This window comes from Symphodus melops, assembly GCF_947650265.1.
Source record: "Symphodus melops genome assembly, chromosome: 1".
NCBI lineage: Eukaryota > Metazoa > Chordata > Actinopteri > Labriformes > Labridae > Symphodus > Symphodus melops.
In genome coordinates this window covers 14,825,774-14,840,636 of record NC_136691.1, presented here as the reverse complement: position 1 = coordinate 14,840,636, position 14,863 = coordinate 14,825,774, and the positions used below count along the sequence as shown (strand labels likewise).

Below are 14,863 nucleotides of genomic sequence, written 5' to 3'. Positions count from 1 at the left end.
GTTGACTGATGGAGACACCCATGTCTAATGCCTTTATCTTCTTTAGTCATCATCACGTGCCTTTTAGATCCACCCTAAATGCAGCTTAAGAATCATGATTGTCTTACATTGAGAACCCCAGCTGCTGCTGCTGCTGCTGAAGCGTTTCTGTGTACATTGAGAGCTGCTGTGAGTAGCTGTTTGCCCTTGCAGGGGGATGGGGCTGCATGCTAATGTGTTAGCTAGCAGCGCAGAAAAGTGTTCTCCTCCTGAGAGAAGCAGAGTGCATTGATGGCCTGTGGTCGGAGCTTGCCAAGTTTGGATAGAACGGATGACAGTGCAGCAGTTGTGTTGTTATATTTTGTAGCCAATGCAGCCCTCTGGTTGGCCGCCTGAAAGGCTCTTTTGTTCTCAGTGCATACGCCTTTCTTTTTCCTTTTCTACTACTCTTCCTCTCCAATCAACAGCGAAAGTGGTCAGGGTGGCTTGTTGCATCCACAGCTGACGCCTGCCGTCATCGGCAGACTGCTCAAAGGCGCATGCTCAGATGTGCAACAGCTTCACTGCTCTTTGTCTTCTTTAGGTGTAATTGTGCCGGATGGAGATGTTACAATCAGACATGATGCTGTCTGACAGCCACAAGGAAATGTTTGTCTTTTCACATCAATGGTGTGCACATTCATATTTATTTTAGCCTCTGTTCAACCATCTGTCTTTGTATGAATCATCCTCAACCCATCCTTCACCCTTGTGTTCATGTTTTGAGATGTCCTTGTAATCTTGTGTGTGATACATTTGGCGATTACTTCTCTAACAGCTCTGATTAGTACAGCTTTAAGAGACTCAGCCAGAGTTTTGCCCCACTAAGCAGCTTTTAGTTTGGCCAGTGTGCCATGCAGGAGCCGCTTTATGGGGCTACAGCGTCTCACTGTTACAGCCTGGCCGAGCTCCCTGACGGCGCCACAAGAGTCTGAGGGCGTACCCAGCTGGGTGATATCACAAAAGAAAGAGAGGGAAAGACAGTGAGGGAATCTGCATGTCTAGCTTAATAAAAGGATGTATGAACTTTATTTGAGTTGCTCTGGGGCTTCAACTACATTTTAACTATAGAATTTTCAAAAGCCTAAAGGAGTCACAAAAATACCTCTATTCTGCCTAAATGCTGTACTTGTTCTCGTGATACACCCTGATACACTGATCCACTTATTTTATAAGAGTGTTAGGCTTGTCAATGAAAGGACAATGACAAAAACCAGTGTTTTTAAATCACACATTTTATTTGATACTTACATATATTGAGGATGGTTGTTTTTGTATTGGCCTTTTGTCGGTGGGACAGCTATAAAGAAGAGAGGAATGCGAAGGTGGAGATGCACAATTGGGCTTCATGTCAGAGTTGAGCCTGCAAAGATGTGCAGAGGACTGTTGTCCCAAGGTTGTTGGTCTTTAAGAGCCAGCAAAAACTAACAAAAAAGCATCGACATTTTCAAAATCAGGGTTTCTCCAATTCTCTCAACAGGCAAAGAAAGTCTAAAGAGGCTCGGGTTGAGCTGCACAGAAAGCTACCAAGAGGGCAACACAAGTCCAACTCAATCACTGTTTTCTATTTTACTGTCAGTCTTTGCATTCATAAATAAAAGTTTAGGACTTTGAAAGGCTTAAAAATACAGCTCTTTTATTATGGCTGTTATTGGTTCAAGTCAAGTTTAGTGTTTGTTACCTTCAAAGAGGCTCTCGCTCACTACTGACTATCTATTACTTATTTTAATTATACCTCCATATACTACCAGGCCATACAACTACAGTATGATAGCACTACTTCATTATCCATTCAGGTTTTTTTTCTATTGTCTGCTGCTATCAAATAAAAATAACAATATTTACACCTTTTCTCTCATTAGTAATATACATATTTTGCATTGCTTTATACTCAGGTCTTGTTTTTTGGGACTCAAGAGAAGGAGACTTTGTAGAATATCTCCTCTATACTCCAGTAGTTCATGTTGTTAATGATGTTTCTCAGACGAGCTTAGTATTGGCGTGATGCACAGACCAGTTATTGTTCAAATTCTTCTAGTAGGTACAAACTACTGAACAGGTTTGATCTGCTGCGGTCTTAATACGGACTGTGACCTTCAACTGGAATCGTCTGCTAACATCAGCTTTAGATGTGTCTGTGTACTGCTGCCTCAATGAAAAAAAACTCTACAGTCTCGCACATTTCCGGCTGTGCCTCGCACCTCTCGTGTTCTTTCCTCGAACATGTAAGAGATGCACACACAGGCACACACACAAACATAAAAAACACATACTCACATATGAACCCTGTGTGCATTTGTAGAGATTAAAGAGGTTTAGTGTGACATGTATTCACAAAACCCAGCCAGGCCCTTAAGCAATATTAATGTTTCACAAATCAGATTTCATGCAATGAATACTCACTTGAAAGGCAGATAGAGATTAAAAAAAAGTAAATGCACATAAATAAACTGAGAGTTTTTGCTATTTCAGTGCAGATTTTTTTTTTCAGAGCACTGCAAACAGGAAGTAGACACAGTTACACAGCAGCTATGTTAACCATATTATTAGCAGGCTGAGCTCATTAGAGGTGACTAAGAGGGAACGAGAAGAAGAAAGGATTCAAGATGAAAAATAAAAAAAACAAAGAAGACAGAAAGGAAGAGAGAGGCATGGGAAGGAAATGAGAGGAGAAGGAGAGAAAATATGAGCCCAGGAGAGAGAGGGGGGATGGTGAGAAAAGCCAAGCTAAGCAAAGGGAGGAGAGTGAGGTTGTGAATGTGAGAGGGAAACAGACAGAGCAATGGATGGGGTTTAAATTATAGTAGGGTGAATCAATGAAGGAAAAACTATATGTAATGTGTTATTTGTTGGGGTTTTGGTGGGATATATACGCCTTAGAAAATCCTTTGTAAGGATTGCTGGGATATTAGCAGCAGCCTGGGCTCCTTGGTGATCGAAGTATAGCCACAGTATAGCCAGGTAACCATGACAACCAGTGCTGACCAATCCATAGCAGCGAACAGAGATGTAAATTAAATGTATGCACAGAAACACACATGTACACAAACACACACACACACACACACACACACACACACACACAGAGCAAGGGTTCTGGGCTTCTGCTTCAGTGACTCTTCACGCTACAAGCAGAAGCAACCTTCTTGTTCATATGTTGTGTTCTGTGAGTGAGCTCTCTACTCTGAAGAGATCACAGCTGTTAAAATACATTCCTACAGAATGGACTCACACTTTTTAATGGTAATTCTTTCATTTTAAATTGTTCTTGTATCAAACAAAAGGAAGAGAAGAATAAGGTTAAAAGCTCCAGTTTTTTCAGCTAATTAAATCATTGCTGACATTGACAAAATACAACCATTGATGCTGTGCTGCAGAAGCTGAGCACCAATAGCCGCTCTTCCCCTGATATCTCATTCATACATCTTTATTCTTGTGCACAGCTTACATTGGCCAAAGATTGCTGTGCTTACATAATTAAGGCTCGTTCAACTGTCATTACTGGCTACACAAACAATTTAGTTCAAGAGAATCAAAGCGCTTGGTTCATCAGGAAGCTAATACTGAAGCTGCTAATCTGTCCTCAAAGGCCACATCCCCACCATGGATTCTATGTTTGAATTTCATAATGGCTCAGGATGTTTTATGACCATGTGAAGAGTGAGTTTGTGTGTATGTATGGAGCAGAATAAATAAGTGTTAGTCTCATTTAAACATGGAGGTGATCTTCTCACTCTCATCTTCAACAAAGTTTAAGTAACAATATAGTGAGGAAGGAAAGACAGTTTTAAAGTGTCTGCTTGAATCAAATTGACTTTATAACCTTCATCAAAAATAGGATTTCAGTTGTACGGGCTGATTCCCCCCTTCAGCTTCTTCATGTCTTCTTCACCTTGAAAGCCTTTGACATGAATCCAAGAGCTGTTGTAATGTATGTTATTGCTTGAGGATTTCATCCGGCATGATGGAAAGGCTTTTTTGTTGTTCCCTCAGTGCACTGCATGACAGATTAGAGCCGGAACCCACCACACGTGCATGTCAAACATAGGAAAGCACTACTTGAAGTTTATCAAATATTCTGGGTCGCTGCGTCTTCTGACTGATGATTCCTGTCACGATTAAAGACCGATTAAAATCACCATGTCCACTATGCTGCTGTTGCAAAAAAGAATGAGTCAGCCAATTTCAGACGCCTGTGAGTGTGTTATACACACAATCAGATCCCAATGTAGTCTGCGATAGAGAGCACTTAACCTAGTGGCCTTCAGCAAACTGTAAAATGGATCACATGTAAACACGTCTCAGCTGTTTGTCTGTGTGTGAGGCTCCACAGTAAGCAGCAGCAGTTAAATGGCATCATGGGGCAGAGAGAGAGAGCAGAGCCTCAGGGCATATCCACAGCTTCCTTTTCTCCTTCCGTTTAATCTCTCCTTCTTTCCTATGAGAAGTAAGACTGTCTTTGTCGATCTGAGGGTTAATGCTCCAGCAAGGCTCTAACCTACAGTCTTCTCTCATCTGGGAAAATGTTCCCCTCTTCCAAATGGCGATGCATGCATTTTTAAAGCCACCCTTGCTTTCTGCGTCTTATCTTCTCTATCTTCCTGCCTCCTCCGCACATCGTTCTGTCGATCTTTCTTCTCCTCCTTCTCTCCTCCTCACTGTATGCTGTTTAAGTATCCCAACCATTTGATTTTTCTGCTCATGATTGTATAAATTGGGAAATTCTAGCCCTTGAGATTCTCAACCGTTTGATTCCTATATTAAATTTACAGCAGCACATTGTTTCTGTCCAGGTAGACAAGGACAGCCAGAGGCTCCAGACTTAATATGAAACTTTCCAGGAAATGCTCATTAAACTGAGATCAAGATTTCCACAACAACAAACTAGAATGGAATGTCTGGCTGCTAGCAGGGCTCTCAGTCTTTAATGCCACACATGGAGCAGAAGTGAACCTCCGGTTAGAAGACCGACTCAGAGGACAGAACAAACGACTAGCTATGGGAGTGTCACCTACCTCGGGGAGGGGTTACTGCCCTTTGTGATGTCACAAAGGGAAAATCTCCAAACTGCCTGTTTAAGCACACATTTACTGAAAAGTGTTGCAGGACCAAGGTGGAGAGGATGGACTTTTCTCACAATTGGGGGGTTTGTAGACAGGCCAGGGTCACATACTAATGTTAGAATAACATGATTATGTATTTCGTATAATATTAGGTGGAAGTCCTGTATATTGTTTGGCTAATCTATCGCAACTGACTGTGACCATATGTGGACTTTCTGAGTCTTTTTGCAATTTAAGTACAACATCAGTTCCTCTTACCATGTCATATTGCAGTGGAAGGATCTACAAACAAGTTTATTTTCGTCTGCTGCAAGTGTTGACGTGTGAAGGCCATAAAAAAAAAGCTTCTTTTTTGATGATCTGGAAAGAAGTACAGGGGAACCCTGTTGCGCAAATTCAAAAGTCATATTTTGACAGCTCTGGCCAATTTGAGGAGTCTGCCTCCGGCAAAGACCAATCTTTACTTAACCTCAAGTTAGGCTACTCACAACTATTTATAGGTGAAAGCACTGAAATCAACTAATATAGCTGCCCATTATACAAAACATTATAAAACACATTTAGACCAGTACTAAAGGACCAGGGCTGAAGCCACATGACATACATGATGGTCTCCTTCATGTATTAATGCTGTGTATTGTTTAACTATGAATTTGACATTTTGACCTAATAACCAGCCGAGCAGCTATAACTATATAATATAATAAAGTTTATTAATGAAGCACTTATCAAAACCAATGTGACAAAGCATGAAAAATAAAACAACAACAATGCATTTATCATCGAATTAACAGAGAACAGAGAAACAACCGAGACAAAGTTGGCTGAAGTTAACACTAACGCAAATAAAACATCATGGATGAAACAAGGGTTATTAGAAGGCTGTACAATAAAAATGTGTTTTTAAAAGTGATTTCAAAGAAGATACTGATGTAGCTAGACTGAGATCCTCAGTGGTAGTGGTACTTCATATGTTCTGTTGCTCTATATTTAACATCTAACTCTTTGAAACAGAAGATAATAAGCCTTCAAAATGTAAACGTATTCCCTTTATGTGATCTTCATGTCTTCATGCACCTCATTAGATTACAGCAGTGTGTCAGGTTGACTAAATTCACTGAGTTGAACTTTTTTGTTTACAGTCAGGGACCATGTGTTGCCTCTGCCGACGCTTCTGTTATGTCAGAGGATTTGGCTGTCTTTGTAGAGACATAAAGGACCATCTGAAGTTTAAATCCTCTGCCACTGAGTCCCTCAGTTATTTTCCACTCTCCTCTGTCTCTCTGATTTAAGCCAAGCAGGGTCGAATACACTGTCCTCTCTTTAATTTCAGCAGTTCCGCCTGGCGTCTTCTCTTTCACTGATGCGGGATAAGTCAGAAGGGAAAAAATATGTAAGGACAATAGTAGCATTTTTTTGCCCACCCCCACACAAGCTTGCTAAATCTTTATCAGAATCCGACTCGGCTTTATTGGCCAGGTAGATTTACACACACACACACACACACACACACACACACACACACACACACACACACACACACACACACACACACACACACACACACACACAAGGAATTTAACTTTGGTGAACTGTGCTCTCATATGTACAGCTACAACATTAAATATCAACATAAACATATAATAAGCAAAGACTTTGCTTTGTACAAAATTTGAGAAATTTGTTCAAGACTAAATAAGAAAAAGTGCAGTGGTTTGTAGAGCCAAAGATGTTGAAGTAACATGATAAAAAAAAGTTATGTGACACGGGTTAATTTACATTTGGTCGTTTTTTGCAATATTTACATCAAAAGTGTGCGCAGATTGATCATTTACATTAAATAATATGTGTGTATAGATTCACATTGACTAACACTCTCTGACTTTTTAGACCTTGTGTAGCAGCCATGATGCTGACAGGACAATGAGCAGTTTACAAGTTTTAAGATTTTATACATGTGGCTCAAAACCACAGCGTCCTCCGTCAAACCTCCAACACACCTAAAAAACTCTACTTTAATGCTAAGGCAAGATTTTCTCATCCCTCATACTTCATAATACGTGCACTTATGGGGCAAACATTAAAGACGAGAATACCTGACCCCTCATTAAAACGCCATGTTCAGCCCTCCCCAAACATATTCCCCTCTTCGGTGTTGCTCTTTTCAGACTCTCAGCATTAGCACTCTGGGTTTAGGAAACTCTTAAATGCTTTATGCGATCATGCCGAGCAGCAGTAAAAGAAACCTCATCCTTGCACTTTCCCCTCGCTTGCTCTCAGCTTGAATTAAACAATAAATTCAGACTTGTTTTACGGCAACGTGGCTGTGGCTTGGCCATCCTGGCTAGTGGCTAACCTCAGTGGACTGTCAGAGACGTCCACGTAAAGGCTTTATTAGTGGTCTGAAAAAGGAACAACAAACCCCAAAAGAAATATACAATACAATACAGACATATACAATAGGCACAGCAAATACTGTATTTCTGAATAGGTTTTACAGAATGTGAAGTCTGCCTGAGGGGCTAAGGGACAGAGGTTTGAGCATATACATTATTTCTAAGCAGTAGACTTGTCTCCCATGCACTCATGCATACTCACACACTACTAACACATCTTTGCAGCTCTCACGGTTAATTGATGTTAAGAGGATGAGACAGAACATTGTGTATTGTTTTTGCAGACGTAAGGCTTATGTTGCTTGGGGTTTTTTTTATTTTTCTCTCACTACTCATTCATCTTTTCTTCACAGACATATTTTCTAGGCCAAGCGAATATTCCACTCCAGTTGTCATGCCAACAGATTAGCGTGCTCTTGCATGGTTGCAGCAGTTGAGTCTGCAAGTGCGTATGTGCGTGTGCGTGTGTGTGTGTGTGTGTGTGTGTGTGTGTGTGTGTGTGTGTGTGTGTGTGTGTGTGTGTGTGTGTGTGTGTGTGTGTGTGTGTGTGTGTGTGTGTGTGTGTGTGTGTGTGTGTGTGTGTGTGTGTGTGTGTGTGTGTGTGTGTGTGTGTGTGTGCGCGCACGTGTGGGTCTTCTCTTCAGGGTCTCCAGGCTCTGGTATGCATTCAAATACAGACATGTATGTTCACACACGCTCAGAGTCACACAAAGATAAACAGTGTCAGCCATCAAAAAAAGTATCAATTCAATTTCCATTTCTTGGACAAAACTACAAACATTTTTGTAACGTTGAAGTTTGAGGAAGCATATGCCTACAGTTAGGTTTTTTGTTGTGTTTTAAAAAAATTCAACATGAATCATTTAATTACTTTGTCCTGCCTTTTCCGAGTGAGTATTTCTAAGTATAGTATTTTAGTGATCGCTGATTATGCTTTTTTATTACTGCTGATGATTTTGAGGATTGTAGGGTATAAGGCTTGGGTTTCGGCTAATTCCTTATTTGGGTTTTGAATATTTCTGGGAGAGATGGATGGTCAAATTTGCGTGGCTTCTGGGGTAGCCAGCAGTTAGCGATAAAGAACTTCTGATATTTCTCATCTCTGTGTTGACTTTGTCTGACAAGCAACTTTAAAGACTCTAATTGTTGTTGAGAAACTATGTGTAAGAGAGTTTACTGCACTTGCATTCAAATATCTATTCAAAGATATTGATACAAAAACGTAATCATTGTTAGATGACTGTTGATGATCCCTGAATTATATGAGGATGGTTTGTGTTCTGCCTCTTTTGCTCTAGACTAACTAATGCCAGTGATAACAGGAGTGGATGAAATCATGCACATGCAAAAATGTTGAAAATATATTGCGAACCTAAAAAGCTGCATCACTTTTATTGGACCTCATAGACTCAGCTTCAAGTGTTGTATGTATGGATGGATAGAAGTTATTTATTTTCTTTTGTTTTAGAGAAGTTAATTTCTACCTTAAACTAAAATGTTTCATTGTCATTTCAAGTGATGCTTTGATTTCAGTCTGAAATATTCGATATATAACCACAAAATAGTTCCTCAGATATTCACTCTTTTATTCGAAAAGCTTTAATACTTGGGAAAAAACCCAAATGTGTTTATTAATTGTAATCAAGGTAAAATGTTCAATTAATCGTGATATTGATTTGAGGTCACATCATAGTACACTGTTACATGTGCTATGTTATTGCCATTAAATAATCAATACTTGATGAAGATCCACTGTGACATTGTCTGTCTGAAGCTATGTATTTTAGGAGTCTGTAAAGTTTTGGTGACACTATGAAAAAATTCCGGTGTCCACCAAAGCAAGTATCCTTTGGGTGCCTTGAAAATTGTTTGTGTTTTTTACAGCGTCCATCCAATATTTCACAAATTTACCTCTGAAACAAAACTTTGACTCTCATTCACACTCATGGTGTTAGGGAGAAATCAGCAAATCATAAGGAAACCATGAATGACTTTACAAATGGACGTTTCAGCTGGACCAAATTGGTAGATACATGGCCATATACTGTATGCCTCTAGTTTTGCTAAAAACATAAATAATTTGAGTTTTACATGCTGAGTATACAATGGCTTTTTATAAAATGAAATGAGTGCCAGTGGTTGAAAATCGATACACAGTACTAATATTCCTTGTTTATAGCCTGAACAAATTAGGCCAGAGAGACAGAGGGGGGATTATTTAAAACTCTTGGTCCAGAGAGATGAAGTTTAACACAGTTAAAGTTTTTTAGTACTAGTATGTGGAGTCATCCAACAATAAGTATTACTGAGTCACACTACAGCTTTCCTTTGAACCGCTCCTAAACCCTGAAAGACAGATGCTCTCTGTCGGGTCACCTGTCCTCAGCTCTGACATTTAAACAAGCACACACTGACAGAGTGTTTTTCCACACATTTAAAACTACTAACCCGATTCAGTTAGAGACGGTTATTTTTGGACTTTTCTTTTGCAAATGGAGCATTTTGGTTTGTTTTATAACAGTTTGAGTTTTTGTCGGCAGGCTGTTTGAAAATCTGCTGTCAGCAAAGGCCCATTTTTCTCTCTTCTGGGTCCTCTGTCTCTTTTTACTCTCCCTGCTTCCCTTTTTTTTTTACACCTCCTCCCTCCACTGCCAAAACCTCAAATACGCAAGCAAGCTGCTTATGTAACTGGCCTGCTAACCAGCATGACAGTTTATTTTCCCCAAGACCATTTATCACAGATATATACATAAACATGTTACGTATTAACATACTGTGATTTATACCCTAGGACAGACATACACTCACTCACTCACACACACACACACACACACACACACACACACACACACACACACACACACACACACACACACACACACACACACACACACACACACACACACACAATATTTTGATTTATTTTAACTTTAAAGGGCAGGATGCAGGTAACTGTTCCCTGCAGTTTAGAGTTGACTCTTTATTAATTCCATGCTATTGTAGCTTTGTTAAATTTAAATCAATTTAAAGTTTTTTTTGTCATCTTGTTATGGTGAATTGTTAAAGATGAGGTGAAGATAGAAAGTCATTTAAATAGTAACTGTTTTTTATTAATTACAGATATCTTAAGTGTCATAATAAATATTCAAAGTTTGTTTTCCCTATGTTTGTCATTTTCCCTTTACTGCACCATTTACAAAACTTGGCACTTGGGTGTATAAGCCTACATCATTTTAATCTGTGAAGAGCTGTTGAGGTGAATCAAATCTGCAGGTTTTCAGTTAGCTATTTGGCTAATTTAAGCTACATTAAGGTCACATTTAAACAACACATTGTTGAGGTTTAGGTTATGTTTAGCTTTCTTCATAGCTTCAAAACTAATGTTCTTTAAATATTTAGTTCCTACAGAGACATCATGTCGCCTACAACTTTTAAGTATTAGAAAAAAGGTGGATTCACTTTTTTTTTTTTAGAGCAAACGTGGCTGACATCCAAAACTGCAAGCTCCTGTTTCACAAACTCAGCAGCAGCAACAACTGGGACAAACTGTCACAGATTTCTTCTTCTCTGTATGTGTCGTCAGTTGATTAATGTTTGTCCAGGGACTCAGGTGAGAGCAGAAGATTAACATCATTTACCAACGTGGCTCCTCAATTTGCCAACTGGTCCCTGTGGTTGGGTTGCAGTGCCAGTTTTAGCACCATTTTTTTACGAGAGCTGAAGTTTAGCTTGGGCTCAGACTCACTGCTAGCTCTGCCTCGGCATGCTCATAAATCTTTAAGCTGTCAGCTGTTCTTCTTCCTGCTTTATGCAGCTTTGATGTTTCATGCAGATGATGCTCACACGGCAGAAATACACATACAAGAAGTCTTATTGTGCATCCTTGTTTTGCTCGCCCCGTCCCAGAAAACAGAGAACATTTTGTTACGAGTTAGACAAAAAGACACATAATTTGTGGTGGTGACTGTTCTGCCAGCTCACTCTCTGGATTTGGCCGTTCACCGTGAACAGCTGCATTTGGGACACAATGAAACATTGTGATCCACTGGCCTCTTCATTTCAAAACCATGTAAAACAAAGGTGCATAAAAGGCAACAGCTGGGGCAAAAATAATGCTTTGATACCATGAGTTGAATGCTGTTTCATCCATTAAATATTTTCTGTGCTTTTTGTTCAAATATAGGGGCTCGATATACTAACGTACTTAAAAAAGATGAATGTGACAAGAGAGAAGTGGCTTAACTCAAACTTAAACTGCTGAGCCAGCAGAGCAGTGATTTTTACAAGATGGCTTTTATTTGGCATTGCTGTAGTTCCAGTTTTCATATTTAGCCAACTGAAAGCTGGTTGAATAAATATGTGTCCTCTCTGACAGCAGCGGCGTGTGACCACAGCTTGAAGTTGCTTTGATTGTAAAGCTATTTCCACAGTTTCTGGGGGTCATCTGGAGGTTTACATATTAAGGTCATGTTTTGGGTTCAGCAGCATCACTGTATTTTCTAATCCATAAAATGTAGGATATTTTGATCACCTAATGCTTTCCTTTGGCAGGGTTACATTCTGTGAGGAATTCATAGTTTTGTTGTTTGATTTTGCTCTGGTTTAAAAAAGCTACTGTCAATTATCATTTAAATCCATCCACCAAGATCAGAGGTTTTGTTTTCCTTCCTGTGAGCTGGTTGGTTAAGTCAATTACATTTCCAAAATAATACAAAATTTACCTCAGACTAAAATTTAAATTAACTTCATAAAATAATTAAACAAATGTTATTCGTTTTTCTTGTTAACAATACTGCAACAAAACTGCATCAACTCTAAGAATATCCAGTCTATGCTTGTCTTCTTGTTACTTACTTTTAAAGGGTTGTAAAGATGTGGCTTGTTTATGGCTATTGTAAAAAAAGTAAGCATGTTGACATGTATAAACGTACTACCTTGGAGCAGCACCTTGGACATCAATTCAAGAAAGGGCATCAAATTCTCTGCTATTTTTCACATCTTTTCTTAAATTGCTTTCCGAATTCCTCTTGGAGGTTGTATAAAAAGCAGATGACATCTGAATATGGGTTAAGATGCTCAACATTCAAGTAACTCAAGTTTTTTCCTTTGTTGGGTATGTAAAGGTTTCATGATTTTGCTTGGTTTGTTTTTTCCATGATACTGTCTGGCAGATAAATTCTCAAGATGCCGCAACAGACTGATATAGCCGAAGTTTGATCGAGTAGCATTGTTTTGAAATATTTCTAAATACTAACAACTATAGCTTCACTTGTCTTGGCAGTTGTTATTCACCTGAAGCAGAGTGAATATCAAACTGTATGTACTGTGAGTGTTCACACAAATTACCATGGAGCGACTCGTGTGCTGGCTTTTCTATTTCGAGCAGATCTTTGTTGTTAACGCAGCGCTGCCTTGAGCTCGGAGGCCGCAGAAAGTGGAGCAGCACTATAGCTTTGATGTAGTGATGTCTGCAGGGTGGTGCAAGAGCTGCTGTGTGGACACACGGCCCTCTGACAGCACAGATTAGTGTAAGAGACAGACTTAGACTGACACGTGCAAACACTCGCAGCTACAAACTCTGTGACAGGAGTGTGTGCATGGAGACGAGCACAAACACTCCTGACGGGAAAGAGTGACGGTAAAAGACTGTTCTCCATAATGTGACAATTACACAGCAAGGATCTTTAGTGATTTAAAACATTTCAGTCTGGCCTTCTGGCTGTTTTTCATTCACAAAATCATGCACAAAATGAATGAAAACTGCACAAAAACTCAAACATGTTATGTCATTTTTAAACAGATAAGCTTTATTTGTCTCAACGGAAAATTGGTTCACAAACATAACAGCACCAAATTATGCAGATATGTGTGAATTTCCACCTATCTTTAGCTGCACATCACTGCACATTACCATGCTAAATTAAAATTCCACCTACCTCATTGGCTGTTCATCAGTTGGAGAGCAGATCAAAGTGCTAATTATGCTCAAGGCGGGAGGGTTTTTTTTCTTTTGTGTGTACTTTCTACCCTAATTCTCGCTCTCCTGCATGATTCCTTCCTGGGTTTCCTCTGTGATTTAGAAGCATATCCCTCTCCTGTGACGGCTCTTGGTTGTGCTGATCAAACGGAATCAGTTGAGTGATGCTTGCAGAGTAAATATAGTGCAAGCAGACAGGATATTTGGCAGCAGAAATAGAGAGGGGAACGAAACACTTGGACAAATTGACATAGCGTGACTGGTCCAGGTGTGAGCAGTATTTTTTTCATCTAATAACTCTACTGTAGACTTTAGTGAAATGTAACTGGATGTATTTTGTTATTTTTCGGTGTAAGGAGAAACAAAAGGATTTTGGTTGAAACTGGCATCCCTTTAACCTTGCAATGACTTTAGACACAAAAAAGAACAACTAAAAGAAGAAGTGTGTGTATGTGTGTGTGTGTGTCTTTGAAGGCGTATGATGAAAAAAGAATGGATGCATTTGTGCGATAATTATTCTTCTCAACGAAGCAGCCATCAGCAGTGTGGGTGAATAATTCATGTGTTGATCATCCCAGACCCTCATTACTCTGACCTTAGACAGACACATGGACCCATTAGCTTAACAGGTTTGATGTTTAGAAGCCCAACGCATAAACATAGTTATAATGATGGTAACATTATTTTGTGATAAAGGTATTTAAGATACTAATCTCTGGGCACTCTGGGATACTTGTTCAAAGTGCTGAGCTGAGTTCAAAAGTTTGAGACTAAAACTCTTTTACGTCTGCTTGTAATACATCACCGTCAGCAGTAGCAGAGGTGCAAGCTTTGTTTGAAACACAACCAAATGTGTTTCTCCTGCACACAGTTGCCTTTAGTGTTTGTCCTGCATTCTTTTTTCCCATATGGTGCATTGATTAGAACTATCCCAACCATTTTCCTTTAATAATCGTCAATATTAAACAAGGCTGCACAGACTTGAAAACATGTTATAATATATTAAAGCAATATTTTTGGGCAGATAGGTTTGACTTTTGTTAAAGTTCCTATGTTTGGTGGATGTGGCCCCATGGTTTCAAGAAACTGATGCATACAGTAAATACCTTAATTCTGCAGACTTTCTGAAGACTTAGGAGTGGTGGCAAATATAATATGGCTCCAACTATGAACCAGAACTCAAGGCTGTAAAAGGAGCACAAACCAACCAATGGGTTAAGACGTCACTAATACATCCAACGCTTATATGACTTTGATATAAAATACCATCTGTGGTACATTTTGGATTATTCTGAGGGAAAATGTGTAGAAAGTATATCATCTATGTTTCCATTGCCTGGGTTGTCAGGATTAAGGTAATTTAGTGATGACTAAAGATGGATTAAAATAGTACATAAGTATAGCAAAAG

At 39.4% G+C, this 14,863-nt stretch overlaps 1 protein-coding gene across 7 annotated transcripts in view; it reads left to right on the top strand.

Annotated features, from left to right (window-relative positions):
- The window catches only part of evlb (Enah/Vasp-like b), a 43,361-nt gene that overhangs the window by 12,487 nt on the left and 16,011 nt on the right, over positions 1–14,863 (top strand). The gene's annotated exons all lie outside the window — the stretch shown is intronic.